Below are 18,166 nucleotides of genomic sequence, written 5' to 3' on the forward strand. Positions count from 1 at the left end.
GTACTACAGTCGCTTACGATTAACCATATCTTCGCAGCACAGCCGTATAAAAGTAGTTTAAAGCCGTAATGCAAATTTCCATAATAGCAGACGCTCATACTACAGAAGTACTTACAACTGACCTCTGAAGTAGTGAAATGTAGGAAATACTTTGGCTAAAACTAATTTAAAATACATTTGAATCTGACGTGCTCCTGGTACCATCTTTGTATTTCGCATTTCACAGAAGAAAAGAATGTGCGGTGAAGATAATGAACATTCTCTGAAACCTGTTCTGGGAGAACAAAGTGTTTGTATCTTAGTAGACCCACAAATCCCACATTATTACCAACACTGAAGCATATACTCTGATCCAAAGCGTTAAGGGATCAACTGATATATCCTCAGTCTTTCTGGAGAGAATTTGGGATGGGGCAGTTTGGAATGAAACCAACCATTAATTATTACAGGTTACATGAAAGACTCTGACACGTGCAAGCATGTGACGTAAGAAGAACACGTTCAGCTATCAGACCTTCCATCATTGTAGGAACGAATGAACGAAGCTTCAACGACCAACAGTCCCAAAAATTCGTTTACACGGAGTGTGAGGTCATAGGTACTTGTATTAACAACAGGTAAATTAACCAAGCAATATTTTCTCCATGATGTTCTAAGCTTCTTTTCTACCAATGCACCTCTTACCAAGCGCAGTGGAGGGATATCACTGAAAATGGCATTGTACACTTCCACTATTCTTTTTGTGGCGGCACACAGGCTCCTGATGATGGTTATACTCGAAACATGTTGCATAAATAAAATTTTAGAAAGGCGTCAATAAAAAGTAATGTATCAACTGCTGTAAAAGCTGATTAATCAACACCGAGATAAAGAAATTACGTTTGAGACACGTCCGCAGCAGACGTCTCATTATGTTTTGTTTAAAGCCTCCGAGACTTGATTGGCCTGACACATCAGCATTAAAGCTTGCAGTATTTCGCGACGTCTGAGCACTTCCTCCTCTCATGTGCTGGGGCCAGCTGTATAACCCCAGTTACCGCCTCCAGTCAGTCCGTGTTTACTGAGGCGCCCCCTTGGCCACTATAGGGTCCCTTTAGGAAGAGTGAAGAGGGTGAGTGGATGGGGGCGGGGGGGGGGGGGGGAGGGTCGGACGGCTCGTTTTTGCAGCTGCGACCTTCAAACGCACCCTTCCTCGGCCGCCAGAATGAGCAGACGTGAACATTCTGACTTCGTTGCTACACACCTAGTGTTTAATCCCTATAGTATATCGTGTGTGCGAGAGTTGGTTTCTTGAATATAACCTGACATTATACTGAGGTTCTAAAGAGCTGAAATACTGTTTATACTGTTTATCCCATAGCAAAAGATGCCATTCTTCGTTTTATAGTGAACCAAGTCAGTTGCTGTTAAAATGAATCAAATGGCTCTGAGCACTATGGGACTTAACAGCTGAGGTCATCAGTCCCCTAGAACCTAGAACTACTTAAACCTAACTAACCCAAGGACATCACACATATCCATGCCCGAGGCAGGACTCGAACTGCGACCATAGCAGTCACGCGGTTCTGGGCTGAAGCTCCTAGAACCGCTCGGCCACCGTGGCCGGCAGTTGTTGTTACACCCCACTTATTCTAATATACATTACTTATATGTTTTTTTCTTTTTTTTTCCTTAGTGTGTGGGTTAGGTGCAATATACCACTTGAGATCCATTTTGTTATTCAGTATGTTTCACGGAGAATGCGATGACTCGATTCCGTAACCCTAGGCTTGTCAATTTCATCGAGAGTGTTTGTCATTATAGGAACTGTTTGGAACGAATAATTTTTTCAAGAAATTCCTGTGATATTCTCGAAACTATTAAACTAAATAAATGTATAAATTCAAAAGCGTAATTAGATCTTCTGCGCAACCTATAAATAATATCCTTTTTCTTTGTGAGGGTAAGAACCTGTTGATGTTCATCTAAGTAACGATAACATTACAAGTTTTTTTCATGATATGATTAAACAGCTCATTGAATCCGAACTACATTAACCGTTGGTAAAACATGATACTGCGTAAATGGTTTGAGCACTATTAACAACGACATACATGCCTCAGACTTAGTCGGACAGATAGAAAAATGGTAAGTTACATGTTTTGTACGGTGACTCATAGTATATTAAATACATATAACGTGAACACCATTGCTGAAAACTGAAACGTTATATATGAATGACAAAATCCAAAAGATTTGTATAAGCTTGATAATCCGGTATAATTTGATCATTAACATGTATTTTCAGTCAAAACATTATGAAGTGACGGAATATGCCATCAGTGAGGCAAATTGCCAGTGTTGAAACAATATTTGGAGCAAATCTCTGTCAACCAGGATCGCTAACTCTCACTCACATTACCAGATATTGTCGCTATGTGAAGTCATCGTGTGTAATTTCATGAGTATGAAAAACGTCTGAATGACTGGTTGCATTCTTTCGCGTTATATTGGTGGAACATATCTACATCTATATCTACGTGGCTACTCTGCCAATCATATTTAAATGCTCGGCAGGGGAGTCATCGAACGACGTTCACAATAAATCTCGGTTATTCAAATCTCGAACTGTGCACGGAAAGAACGAACAATATCTTCTTGGGCGAGATCTGATTTCCCTTATTTTATTATGACCGTTTCTGACTTTGTATTTTCGCATTCGGAGGAGAAAGTTGGTGATTATAATTTCATGAGAAGATTACGCCGCAACGAAAAACGCCTTGCTGTTAATCAAGTCCACCCCAGATCCCCTACCATTTCAGTGACACTCTCTCCCCTATATCGCTATAATATAAAACGAGCTGCCCTTCTTTGAACTTTCTCGATGTTCCTCGTCCATCCTATCTGGTAAGGACCACACACGATGTAGCAGTAGTCTAAAAGAGGACGGACAAGCGTAGTGTAGACAGTATCTTTAGTAGATCTGTTCTGTCTTCTAACCTTTCTGCCAATAAAACGCAGTTTTTGGTTCGCCTTCTCCATAACATTTTCTATGTGTTTTTCCAAGTTAAATTGTTCACGATTGTAATTCTTAGGTATTTAGTTGAATTTCCGGGCTTTAGATTTGACTGATTTATCGTCTAACCTAAATTTAACGGATTCGATTTAGCACCTACGTGGATGACGTCACACTTTTCATTATTTACTGTCAATTGCCAGTCTTCGCATCATGCAGCTATCTAAATCGTTTTGTGATTGGTTTTGATTTTTTGATGACTTCACTAGACGTTAAACAACAGCATCGTCTTCAAACAACCTAAGACAGCTGTTCAGACTGTCTGCTAAATCGTTTTTATAGATAAGGAACAACAGGGGGCCTATAATACTACCTTGAGGAAGGCCAGAAATCAAGTCTGTTTTACTCGATCACTATCTGTCAATTGCTGCGAACTGTGACCTCTCTGACAGAAAACAACGATTCCTGTTGCATAACTGATAAGATATTCCATAAGCATGCAATTTGATTACAAGCCATTTTTTGAGGTACGGTTTCAAGAGACGTCTGGAAACCTTGAAACACGAAATAAATTGGAAATCCTTTGTCGATAGCACTCAACACTTCGTGTGTAAAGAGATAGTTGAGTTTCACAAGAATGATGTTTTCTAAATCCGTGTTGACTATTTGTGTCGATAGATCGTTATCTTCGAGGTAATTCATAATTTTCGAACACAATATACATTCCGAAATCCTGCTTCATATCGACGTTGTGATAGGGACCTGTAATTCAATGGATTACTCATGTTGCCTTTCTTGAACATTGGTGTGACCTGTGCAACATTCCAGTCTTTGGGTACGTATCTTTCGTCGAGAGAGCGGTTGTATATGCTTGCTGATTATGGTTCAAATGGCTCTGAGCACTATGGGACTTAACAGCTTAGGTCATCAGTCCCCTAGAACGTAGAACTACTTAAACCTAACTAACCTAAGGACATCACACACATCCATGCCCGAGGCAGGATTCGAACCTGCGACCGTAGCAGTCGCGCGGTTCCGGACTGCGCGCCTAGAACCGCGAGACCACCGCGGCCGGCTTGCTGATTATGAAGCTATTGCTTTAGCATACTCGGAAAGGAACCTAATTGGTATACAGTGTGGACCGGAAGACTTAGTTTTATTAAGTGATTTAAGTTGCTTCACAACTCCGAGGATATCTGCTTCTAAGTTACTCATGTTGGCAGCTGTTTTTGATTCGAATTCTGGAATATTTACTTCGTCTTCTTTTGCGAAGGAATTTCTGAAAGCTGTGTTCAGTAACACTGCTTTAGCAGCACTGTCATCGATGGTATTTCCGGTGCTATCGCGCAGAGAAGGCACGATTGTGTTTTGCCGTTAGCATACTTTACATACGACCAGATTTTATGCTAGGTTTCGAGACAAAGTTTTGTTGTGGAAACTATTATAAGCATCTCGTACTGAAGTCCGCGCTAAATTTCGAGTTTCTTTATATTTATGAGTTGCAATTTTTTCGTTCTCCGAATGCTCAAATACATTTGGAAAGTAATGTGTATCTGTAGTGATTTACAACTATATGTGTTGTTTGAACTACGTCATAGGAAATGATACTGTGAAATACCCATGCAAGTGCTTGGTTACTTACGCCGAAGTTCCAACATGTAGCTAATTAGCTATAAACTGCAAACAGTTAGAGGCTGTTTGAGACAGATGCTTTTGTGTGCGTGTTCGTGTGTAATAGACCTAATTGGGTGAGGTGGCAATGGGCGCATTTGCGATTCGTGTTGACTCACATCATTAATTACATGTGATCAGGCAAAGTCGCAAGTTAATTTAACAGAGGTTTCGCTTTAACTCTCAGATATTTCATTACATTAGTAGCGGACACTGTCGATATGTAGACTCCAGTACGCAATGAACAAGTGATCCATTGTGCTCTTTTCAACTAGTTACACGCAAACACTCGATGCTTTAATATTTTTAGCAGAGACAGTGTGTATCCCAGTAATAAAATTTGTCCGGCCAGTGTGGCCGAGCGGTTCTAGGCGCTTCAGTCTGGAGCCGCGTGGCCGCTACGGTCGCAGGTTCGAAACATGCCTCGGGCATGGATGTGTGTGGTGTCCTTAGGTTAGTTAGGTTTAAGTAGTTCTAAGTTCTAGGCGACTGATGACCTCAGATGTGAAGTCCCATAGTGCTCAGAGCCATTTGAACCATTTTTTGAATAAAATTTGTTCCTCCTTTGCCCCCCTCCCTCAGCTCAAATAAATTTGGTAATGAGATAAATTCCGGAACTGTAGATCATCTTCTAAATATGCCCAGTTTGGAAGACGCTTACCCATTCGCAAGTCATTGGACTCTGGCTGAAAAGAGACTCGCTCTACAAAGTTGGCAGCTGTGAAACACTCTAACCAAGAGAAATTGGGTACAAAAAATACAAAATATGTTTGGATTATATTACTTCGATTTCCAAAGTGTATGTGGCTCCTTGCCCATTGTCCTTTATTTCCCTTCATGTGAACAGTTCGTCTTTCACCTTCCCATGAGTGGCGGTGGATGTGTTTCGGCATCCTTCAGTCCTTGGTTTTCTCTTCATAGACATTTCTAGCCAACGTCTGTCGTTCTGGTACATCACTCATATTGATTCGTCAACCGCTTCTATGTGCTATTTAGACTTACCTATTAATTCCCAAACTTTTGTCAAAAATATTTTGTCTGTCTGCTGTCACTACTGCACACAACGCTGCCAAAGAAGGTGAGGCGTGTTTTCTTGTCTGTCTGTCTTACGAATATGTCGAGAAAACTGAAATTTTTGACAGATCGGTACTCGAACCTGGATTTCCTGCTTTACGCAAGCATTCGTCCTAACCTCAGTTTACCTAAAAACGCTTCCAGGCGTAACTCACACTTCATCACTGGCATGACACTTCCTGGCACATTTTAACTGTGTGCCAGACCGCCACTCGAATGCGGAACTTTTGCCTTTCAGACGCCAGTGCACTACCGAGCAACCCAAGCACGACTCGCGACCTGTCCTCACGCCTCTACAACCTGCGGTACCTCATCTCCTACCTTCCAAACTTCACAGAAGTTTTCCTGTGAAACTTACGGCACTAGCACTCTTGGAAGAAAGGACATTGCGAAGGCATTGTTCAGCAACAGCCTATCCATATCTGAATGGGATGACGTTGTAAAATACGTTTTACAAGCCTAGATAGGCAAAACGGTGATAACAATCTAAGGCTGAACACGTTTGTCTCATTAACCTCGCTGCGGGAATCCAAGTAGATAGTGTGGCATATGGAGTTTTGGATTGGGCTGGGGAGTGTGCAGGGATAACTGAAATTGGTGATCCAAGTTATCTCACTCATCTCCGGACGGCGCTTAGTGAATATTGCGATTTGTACGTTCTAGCAAAGACGAGTCGATCCATGGAGCAATGGCCTCGATAGATTTCGAACAAGCCTTTGATAGAGTGAGCCATACCTATTGCCACGTAACGCGCTCTCTCGTACATCGACGGCGGTTCTGCAACATAAATTGTCCACCTACCAAAATCTAGCAAGAACCAACCACTGCTCTCGGCTCTTTGACGTCATTAAAATAACCAACTCAAAACTCTCTTGTTAAACAAATAAAATGAAATAAACTTTAACCTGTACTTTACGTCTGGAATTTAGCTATGTAGTCGCGAACGTTCTGGCAGTCTCGTACATATTCAAACATGCTTGGACATCCGTCATCCACTAGTAGGGGAACCACTGGTGGATTCGTTCCCATGATACAAAGCTGGAACACTTGCAAGTTCCTATAGAGAGTTACAAACTGAAAATTTAGTATTGGTGAATGTCCCACCTACATTCACACAAGTACTCTGATTCACACTCATCCTAACACAAAACATAAATATCTACTTGAAATTCTTAAAGTTATTAGTACACCAAAATTACGAAAGGTTTTCTGACATGAGAACTTTCCAAATTTGAATCTAAATACTGAAGGTGTTACCATATCTTTTCAAATAGTCACAGTTGGTGAACTATTACATATATGTATTGATTTAGTATTTTAAGTGTCGGATAATTACGTTTTTTACTGACTTTTCTTTTTTTTTTTTTTTTTTTTTTTTGTAACTTCCAAATCATGACAGTTATTAACTTCAGATTTTCACAGATTGTTCCTTTAGACAACAGAAGGTTATGTACCTAATAGGAAGTCCCTCAGGCTATTTCTAGACGAGTTATCAATTTTTATAGTTCCAGAGAATGTAACTACTCTGTAAGCGCCTCTCCGCTACTTTCACACGCTGCAGTCACGCCATATGGTCATGACGCACGTCTGCAGGATACAGCTCGCCCGTTGCAGATCGTGTAAGATTCAGACTGCTTACACTGGAGCCCACATACATTCATACAAGAAAGCTTTAATAGACAAATTGGCGATCGCGCCCTAGCTGCGACGCCTCACTGTCTTGCAGACGTCGTAACGCTCACGCGGTTTCCAAAACCATTTATCACCGTCGCGATTCGGGTGCTCAGTAAAGGCTCCTCCGAAGGGCTTGTAAATGGACGAATGGCGAAATCCGTCATCGTAGCGAGATCAGTCAGACAAGGATGTCCTCACTGGCCCTCAACCCGTTACTCTGCGGACGTCATTAGCGCTTGAGGGGATTGACTTTCCGAGGATACACATTTAAGAACAACGCGTATGCGGATGACCTGGAGCCGGTAGTGAGGAATGAAAACGATATGCCCGAGGCTTTACATTGGATCCACAGAAATGGAACGGCCGCTGGCAGCAGCATAAATGCTAACAAGCCTGTCGAGATGAATATTGATGTCTGACTACCAGAAAAATGTGTAGCACGTTTACGGCTCATGGATGTCTTGGGATTGTTACACACATTAAAAAAAGTTTTGCATCACCCCGGTTCCCAGAACTCCTGATGATAGACGTTGTCTGTGGATATTGTATCACAGACACAGTCCGTTTGACCGTTCATAGATGGCACTAAACGCGCCCAAAGATGTAAACAACGATGCATGAGCAGCACCTATTAGATGGAGGCGGTCCGACAGCCGATCAGTTCCACACATTCCACCAGGAAGAAGGTACATGGCTCGTGTTGTCTGTAGTTCAACCATGCCTAGACGGTCAGTACCGTGGTTCGATCTTGTCCGCATTGTTAGTTTGAGCCAGGAAGGGCTCTCAACAAGGGAACCGCCCAGGCGTCTCGGAGTGAACTAAAGGAATGTTGTTCGGACATGGAGGAGATACAGAGAGAGAGGAACTGTTGATGACATGCCTCGCTCAGGCCGCCCAAGGGCTACTACTGCAGTGAATGACCGCCACCTGTAGATTATGGCTCGGAGGAACTCTGACAGCAACGCCACCATGTTGAATAATGCTTTTCGTGCAGCCACAGGACGTCGCGTTGCGACTCAAACTGCGCGCAATAGGCTGCATGATACGCAACTTCACTACCAACGTCCATGGTGAGGTCCAGCTTTGGAACCACGACACCATGCAACGCGAAACAGATGGGCCCAAAAGCTTGCCGAAGGGACCGCACAGGATTGGCATCACGTTGTCTTCACCAATGAGTGTCGCATATGCCTTTTACCAGACAATCGTCGGAGCCGTTTTTGGAGGCAACCCGATCAGCCTGAACGCTTAGACACACTGCCCAGCGAGTGCAGTCAGGTGGAGGTTCCCTGCTGTTTTGTGGTGGCATTCTGTGGGGCCGACGTCAACCGCTAATGGTCATGGAAGGCGCCGTAACGACTGTACGATACGTGAATGCCATCCTCCGACCAACAGTGCAAGCATATCGGCAGCATATAGGTGAGCCATTCGCCTTCACGGACGATAATTCGCGCTCCCATCTTGCGCATCTTGTGAATGACTTCCTTCAGGATAACGACATCGCCCGACTAGAGTAGCCAGCATGTTCTCCAGACATGAACCCTGTAGAACATGCCTGGGATAGGGGATGTTTCTTGACGACGTGGGCACCAACCACTCTGGGTGATACACGGAGAATCGCCGTTGAGGAGTGGGATAATCTGGACCAACAGTGTCTTGATGAAATTGTGGGTAGTATGCCACGACGAATACAGGCATGCATCAAAGTAAGTGGACGTGCTACTAGGTATTAGAGGTACCGGTGTGTACAGCAATCTGGATCACCACGTCTGAAGGTCTCCCTGTGTGGTGGCACAACATGCAATGTGTGGTTTTCATGAGCAATAAAAAGGGCGGAATTGGTGTTTATGTTGATCGCTATTCCAATTTTCTGTACTGGTTCCGGAACCCTCGGGACCGAGGTGATGCAAAACTTTTTTTTATGTGTGTATTTTCAACTATGTAAGTCGCACAGCACCTTTATAACTATCAACCACTACAGTCAGTCCAGACTGGCGGCGCAGGTACATACCGTACGTTAAAACCTGCCTAACGACACGAGTTGCGCACTTTGCCCAACTACTCCCGATGCTTCTCCCAATGCCAGTGATAATAGCACCACGCATTTTGGCAGCCTTGGGCTCCTTCATGAGTGCAGATCTACTTTTTGAAGGAAGATACGACGCCCTTGCCCTCCCCGTTGGTAAGGATGGACTGGGTCTTGAGCACGTTCATGGTCTAGAAGCGGCGCTTTATATCAGCCCGACGTTATTACTCTGGAGACGATATGAGACTTGCTGGCAGGAAGGGATGTAAGTAGGCTGTTTAGGTTTTCTTATTGGTAACGCCACGTAGCGCTCTGTATGAAAATCACTGGCTGTGCTGTGTGCAGTCTGTGGCTGGTTAGCATTGTTGTAATATTCGCCATTGTAGTGTTCGGCAGTTGGCTGTTAATAGCGCGTAGCGTTGCGCAGTTGGAGGTGAGCCGTCAGCAGTGGTGGATGTGGGGAAGTGAGATGGCTAATTTTTGAGAGCGGATGATCTGGACGTGTGTCCATCAGAGACAGTACATTTGTAAGGCTGGATGTCATGAACTGCTATATATATTATGACTTTTGAGCACTATTAAGGTAAATACATTGTTTGTTCTCTATCAAAATCTTTCTTTTGCTAACTGTGCCTGTCAGTAGTTAGTGCCTTTGAATCTTTTATTTAGCTGGCAGTAGTGGCGCTCGCTGTATTGCAGTAGTTCGAGTAACGAAGATTTTTGTGAGGTAAGTGATTTGTGAAACGTATAGGTTAATGTTAGTCAGAGCCATTCTTTCGTAGGGATTTTTGAAAGTCAGATTGCGTTGCGCTAAAAATATTGTGTGTCAGTTTAAGCACAGTCATGTATAATTGTTCAAAGGGGACGGGCCGGCCGCGGTGGTCTCGCGGTTAAGGCGCTCAGTCCGGAACCGCGCGACTGCTACAGTCGCAGGTTCGAATCCTGCCTCGGGCATGGATGTGTGTGATGTCCTTAGGTTAGTTAGGTTTAAGTAGTTCTAAGTTCTAGGGGACTGATGACCACAGATGTTAAGTCCCATAGTGCTCAGACCCATTTGAACCATTTTGAATCAAAGGGGACGTTTCATATGTCGACCCTTAGCTGAGGATACCTCACTGGAATCTTTTGATTTTTTCTTGTAGGTTGTGTAATTAGTGTAGCTTTTGGTTATTGCTAGCGCGTAATTGTAGAGAGAATCTCCTTTGCAGTTGCAGTCTTTCATTGTTGTACAATAAAACAGTTGTGGCATGCTTGTAGGTTTGCACCAAGTATTTCGCAGCTGCGCTTGCAATTAACTAGATATTATTTTCAGTGCTATGTTAATGTGTTTTCTTATTTTACTCTTCAAATTGTGCTTTTCTGTGTTGTCGTGTGAAATATTGTGAAAATAATGGCATGTGAAAAACGTAATACTAGGCTCCAAAGTAAACTGAGAAATGACAGTGAAGACGAAAGCAGTGTGTTAGCGCCACCGTGTAATGAATTAACTAATGTTCAAGCTAGTAATTTGGTAATTGTGCATAGGGAGACAGTGAAACAAGTAGTGAACAGGGAAGCATTATCGAGCGATCGGTCGGCAACAGCTCGCCTCAGGAATCCGAAATGACAGAACACAATATTGCAAATACTGTAGACTCAGGTTTTGGGTCCTCGCCGTTTTCTCAAATAATTCAAGACACATTTTCTGCTCGTCAAAACATGAATATTGCCGGTGCAAATGCACTGCCGAAAAGCATAGAGAAACAGATTCCAGACACTAATGCATTATTATTGCAATTAATGCAACAAATGAAACCAAATCAGAGACAAACACAGCAACAGTTAGACACATTGGAACAAAATCTTCAAAAGTTAGACACAATGGAACAAAATCAGAGACCAACACAGCAAAAGCTTCAAAAGTTAGACACAATGGAACAAAATCTTCGGAAGTTAGACACCAAGCTTGAACAAACACGTGAAGATTTAACTACTGAGTTACATATAATCGAAGCGAAATGTCAAAAAGTCTGTAATGACATAAAAACACAAATTTGTGAGCATTTCCAACCTATTTTTTCGCGTCATGAAAATGCATTACAGAATCACGAAGCAGCCATAAAGGAACTGCAAACTATTGTTCATGAAAATCACGACACTTTGCAAGCTAAAATTGACTCAGTTGCATCTACCGATTCGGTTAGGCAACATGCAAAACTCAGGAAAACTTACAGGACCCAGTAGATACTTTGAAAATTGGTTCAGAAAGACACATGGAGGAAATTAGTTCATTATTAGAGAAAGTAGTTGAACTTTCGGATCAGCTAAATATTTTATCTACGAAGTTAGATGATAATCTGAATGACACAAAACCGGTAGTCTTTAATCAAACAGAAGAGTGCGAACAAATTAGGAGGTTCAAACAAAATCAGAATCAAATTAATACGCAACAACAAAGTGAAATCCGGGAAGTACAAGATCAGTTGACACAGGTAATACAAGAATTACATATTTTAGAGGACACTCGCGCTCCAATACGGGAAGAGGGACACAGAAATACGGAACAGCCACTAAATAGTAACACAGCGCATTTCTGAAATTATGAAATAAATTGGCAAGGTGCACCGAATTTTGAGATGGAACCGCCGACACGACGTAACAATAACCAATATGCTACTCACCGACATGATGATTTTGACTATAAGCTGTTCATTACTACACGTATATTCAAAACATTTAAGAATTCTGGCAACGACATTCATCCACAAGCGTGGCTCCATCAATTCTCTCATTGTTTTCCTCCCAACTGGTCATTAGAGCACAGATTAGAATTTATGTATGGCTACTTAGAGAATGAACCAGCTGAAAGAATGCGATCGGTCATTCACGATTGCCACAGTGAAGGAGAATTTTATCATGCCTTCCTCTCAGCATATTGGTCTCAAGCTACACAAGACCGAGTAAAACATAGCACCATAATGATGAAACATTTCGAACAACCTGAATTTTCCAGTCTTGTGAAATATTTTGAAGACATGTTGCACAAGAATCAGTACCTGTCAAACCCATACAGCCCCTCAGAACTCATCCACATTTGCTTAATCAAATTACCTGAACATTTACGACATATTATTTTGGCAGGACGTTGCAAAGACGACACTGAACCTTTTCAGGGACTCTTACAAGAATTACAAACTGACACAGACAGTCGCGGGATGCGAGAACAGGAAAACAATCACTACAGGTCACATCCGTCACAATTCCGTGACGACAGAAACAACAACGGACACGACAAGTCTATTCTTACAACGCAAATCGTGACCAAAACAGACACCACCCATATGACAACCACTGGCAGAGTAATAATAGTTACAGAGAAAGATCACATTTCTGTAGTAATGAATATGACAGAGATAACCATAGAAACAGACAATATTGGAACAAAAACAATTATTATCAAGGGAGACAGAATAACTTCAGATGTAACAGTTCAGCGCGCAGTTACGATTCCGGAAGAAATTCCCCACCACGTGACCGGCAAGAAAGAAACTATGGAATCTACCGACATGACGACAGACGATATAATCGTAACGACAGACCTGAATTTCGTCAGAACTGGCGAGATTCAAACAGGGCAGGGCCCTCTCGACAAGGTGAATTTGTAGAAGTTAGACCTCCAAATCCCAATAACGACGCACGCCAACAAAGAGACAATAGGCAATGACTCGCACCGCAGGCAGCCACCTGCGCCAGCTGGCTCAGAGAAAAGTAACATACACACTAACTTTGAGAAAAATTTTAGCATTCCTTACCGACGTATACCACATGATAATTGCTTTGAAGTTGAAACTCTGCGTGCTAGAAAGAGTAAAGGTTTACACCACATTTCACATGTCAAACCGTTTATTGAAAGATAATCTGCTTTTTAACTTTGTCTTTGCCATAAAACTTCTCACTTCACATTTCTAGTATGCTTTGTCAGTCTTAAGAAACTGTTACCATGCAACAATGTTTGAAGTTAAATATCCAGTCAAGACCCAAGAGAACTTATTTAAACAGAAATTACGAATGCATTGTTATAGTGAACAGATGACACAGTGTTGTTATTTGTACATTCTTGGTTGTTAGTTGCACAATTACGTAACGACTATCAGGCTTACATACTTAGAACATATACTGCTAATGAGATTTTAATGCAACATTTTGGTTTAGTTGAAAAGACATTCTTTATTTGAAGTACATTCTGTGAGATTAAAGGTGACTTAGTATGTGGTTTCTTTGGCAGATACACGACTATATCACGACACTACTAATGAGTGACACAATTTATATTATTGCTTTTGCAGTGTATCTGTTTTATATCTGCACAGTTTTTCTGTATTATTCTGGAAAGTAAAACATGTTTTAGTAGTAACTTTTGTGGTATAGCTACAATGAGACAGCCTTTTCTGTAGCACAACAATACGTTACATTATAGTAGTTTTTTGTTCATGGTAAGGTACGTAATAACTACGATATCTATACGCAAAGCATTTAACTTTCGTTTATGATGAGGTAAGTACATTGACTTCAACAGAACTTTGCTTACAGAGGACAATAACTACGACACTTCCACAGAATTATCTTACAGCAAGACGCACATTTAGCGCTACAGGACACGCATTTGAGTGATTAATTTTGTACTTAAACCATCTATTTTTCAAGATTTTTGAATTACAAAGAAAGTTTTCCGTAATACATTTCATTCCATTGCTGGAATCTGTAACACCTGAGGGTATAATTACGTTAATTCTCAGGGGGGGTACATGCTTACTTTGTGTACCATGTGTTTGGCAAGCACAAGGAGCCCTAGCTAATATGGTATTTGCTTATACAACTTTACCCATCGGTACCATACTTCTCTAAGACAGAAATTACACAGCTATCTGATCATTTAACTGAGAGAGGCAAATATGTTTTTTTTTACTACGTCAGTGACACATGTTTACGCAATTACACAGTTGGATAACTTCACACTTATGAAATTGTATTTTGTCTGCACTGTGTGAACTGTTCATACTTTTTCGGAACCATTGTGATACTATGAGAGCTTTGATTGTCGTATTTGGTAAGGGTGCATGATTTTTGAAGTACGTTTGAGGTAGATGACTTTATTGAAGGTCTTGAAATTATTGAAAGAAGCTGCGACGATTTTGAGATGTGATTGATCTGTTATGATGTTATTATTATGATGACGATGTGTATTATGCTGTTGAGGTATGGTTATGATCAATAAGATGATGCTACCATATATGAGGAATGGGGTTATGTGTTTATATGTATATGAATAATGAGTAGTGGTTAGGAACTCTGGTTTGTGGAAAAGGATGTTGGAAACCAAGAATCGTACTTTAAAAGTTATGAAATGTGTGTATATGCGTGAATGTATCACAATGCCGGTGAAAATTTTTTGGACACTGTTATATTTATAGGATTTTGTTTCTACACATTTGTAACGCAAATTCTCGACCTGTGAATTTTTTTTATATGAGACTGTCACTGTAGTGCAAACTGCTGTCGTAAATATTTCGGTAAGAAAGCTAAATGACCTTGACGTAATGCGTTATGGGCAACCAGCTGTGCAAGTTGCCTGGAGAAAAAGCCATTAGGTGGAGCAAAAAATGAGGCCATTATCCTCGCTATTGACATTTCCTTGTAGAAAGCATCGCAAATACGACACGCTCAAACTTGAAAACATATGATTATACTGTGGAGCTCTTAATTTATGATATTTACTAAAATGCCTAATGAAATGATGAGAAACATTTTCCATCTATTATCTTTCTAGTTGAGAGATTGCTCATTTTGTTTAATATCTTGTTTCCAGCTGCACTGCAGCATTGGTTAAAATAAAATTTTACTGATGTACTAATATAGATATTTTATGCCTACAGATCCAGTAAATAATAACTTTATGATCTACTTAAAAAAAACGAAGGAGCACAAAAAGACATTTCCCTTCACAGGACTTGCATATATAATTTTCTTTTCAACTACTTGGTAATATTTTTCGTAGAATAAGTTGTGGTGCACCACTTTAATTACATAGACATTAAGATGTGAACAGACATTTCCCTTATCTGCATTGTTGTCTTTAGTGTAATATTTTTTCTGCTTGAGCTTTGCCATGTTTAGGTATAAGTTATAGCATTTGTTGCTGCTGTTTGCCAGGCATAATGTTACTGAATTTGACTTTGCATTACTTTGTTAAGCCAGTTATTTTTCTTGTTTGCTGCACATTGCCTTATATTAGTTGTAATATTGCATTTGCTTTGCTAATTTATGCTGCTGGCATCGCCAATTTGCATTTTTTTCATTGCTGTTTGTATTAATTGTTCTGTGCTGCTGCATTGCCTCGTCCCTTAGTTTAGCATCTGAGCTCAGTAGATTTAAGTTAGCTTAAGAGGGGGTAGGCTGTATAAGAGAATGAGTTGCGAAGAACTGGAAGAAATGCATTGAGAAGTTATACGAAAAAAGTACAGAAAGCAGGTATAGGTAGGATTTTCTTGGAAATAAATGATGAGGTAAGATTACGGAAAATAAATAATGAGATAAGAAATATGTGAACATATAAATACAGAAAGCAAGCTTGGATTGTTTTTTTTTTTGGTGGAAACAAATGTTGAAATAATACGAAAGAACTATGGAATGAAGTTTTGGGTTGGACTGCAGTACCAAATGTTACCCTGAAAACGAACCCTGTCTTTCCTTTTGTATTATTCCCCTATGTGTTTATGTATCCTTGTGTATTTATCTTTTTCCTGTCTTTATGTGTTTAGCTAATAAGATTTATGTTGTAGAATTTTTCAAATACTATGTTATTTTCTTTGTAAAGATGTTTAGACATTATTTATTCTGTTCTGTTTTAATACTCATGAGTGAAATTGATGTTTCAAAAGTTATTCTGATCTTTTACGTATGTACTTGTGTCATAATTCCTGTAACACTGATGTATATGTTATTTCGATTCTTTTGTAAAGCCCGTATTATTACAAATGTTATCTGTACTATTATGTTCTTTAATGATGTATTTTGTACCTTTGTAATTGTATTTTTATGTTGTAAATTTATAATTGTATAGACACCAGTTCTTCAAATTAAGTATCATTTCACTGCACACGTTTCCGTTGGTCATAGTATATGCAAAATATATGAAAAAAAGAGGACTGTTAGTGCTCACACGTGTGTTGATAATTCAGCAACGGACTGATTAACAGCATAGCTGGTTCTAAGGACAATTCCAAAAACTTTGTGAGTGCACAAGTGGTGGTTTATGGACTTGCTATATTGTCTGCAAGACTTCTAAGGACAATTCCAAAAACTTTGTGAGTGCACAAGTGGTGGTTCATGGACTTGCTATATTGTCTGAAGACTCTTCAATGGTGATTGTGCACCTGCACAGTCGCAACACATGGCTGCTGGCCGTCTCTATAAGGACTGAAGTGGGTCTTCACCTTTGATGGCCCACCAATACCATTATTTCTACAAGGACTACAGTGGGTCTGCACCTTTGATGGCCCACCAATACCATTATTTCTACAAGAACTACAGTGGGTCTGCACGTTAGATGGCCCACCAATACCATTATCTCTACAAGAACTATAGTGGTTCGGCACCTCTGGTGGCCCAACAATACCATAATCTCTACCAGGACTACAGTGGGTCTACTCTGTGACGACCTACATATCAATATTCTTCAAAACTTCGACTGACTCTGCTGTGGGTTTGCTCTGTTGTGGACCATTACCTGTCTGCATGTCAAGAGTCAGCACCGTCTTTCTGTTGGAAGGACAACACTACTTCTTCAAGACTGCATTGAAATCCACTACTTCCATGTGCATTGTCTTTTACTGCTCAAACTTTGGGAAAAAAAACTGCAATTTTACTGTGATGAATGATCAGGACTGTCTTTATGGACTGTGAGAAAATTTTAGCTTTTGACCATTGTATTAATAAGTGTGTGCATATGATTTCTTTGTTTTTGTAATTGTGAAAATTTTTTTAACAAATATGTATTGGCCAGCGCCCAAAACAATTTGTAAAATTTTTTGTGGGGAGCATGGGGGCTATGTAAGTAGGCTGTTTAGGTTTTCTTATTGGTAACGCCACGTAGCGCTCTGTATGAAAATCATTGGCTGTGCTGTGTGCAGTCTGTGGCTGGTTAGCATTGTTGTAATATTCGCCATTGTAGTGTTGGGCAGTTGGCTGTTAACAGCGCATAGCGTTGCGCAGTTGGAGGTGAGCCGCCAGCAGTGGTGGATGTGGGGAAGTGAGGTGGCTGATTTTTGAGAGCGGATGATCTGGATGTGTATCCATCAGAGACAGTACATTTGTAAGACTGGATGTCATGAATTGCTATATATATTATGACTTTTGAACACTATTAAGGTAAATACATTGTTTGTTCTCTATCAAAATCTTTCTTTTGCTAACTATGCCTATCAGTAGTTAGTGCCTTCAGTAGTTTGAATCTTTTATTTAGCTGGCAGTAGTGGCGCTGCTGTGTTGCAGTAGCTCGAGTAACGAAGGTTTTTGTGAGGTGATTTGTGAAACGTATAGGTTAATGTTAGTCAGGGCCATTCTTTTGTAGGGATTTTTGAAAGTCAGATTGCATTGCGAAAAAAATATTGTGTGTCAGTTTAAGCACAGTCATGTATAATTGTTCAAAGGGGACGTTTCAGGGACCGTATTCTTCCTGGACGGTTTGT

The sequence above is a fragment of the Schistocerca americana genome, chromosome 1 (genome assembly GCF_021461395.2).
Source record: "Schistocerca americana isolate TAMUIC-IGC-003095 chromosome 1, iqSchAmer2.1, whole genome shotgun sequence".
Taxonomy (NCBI): domain Eukaryota; kingdom Metazoa; phylum Arthropoda; class Insecta; order Orthoptera; family Acrididae; genus Schistocerca; species Schistocerca americana.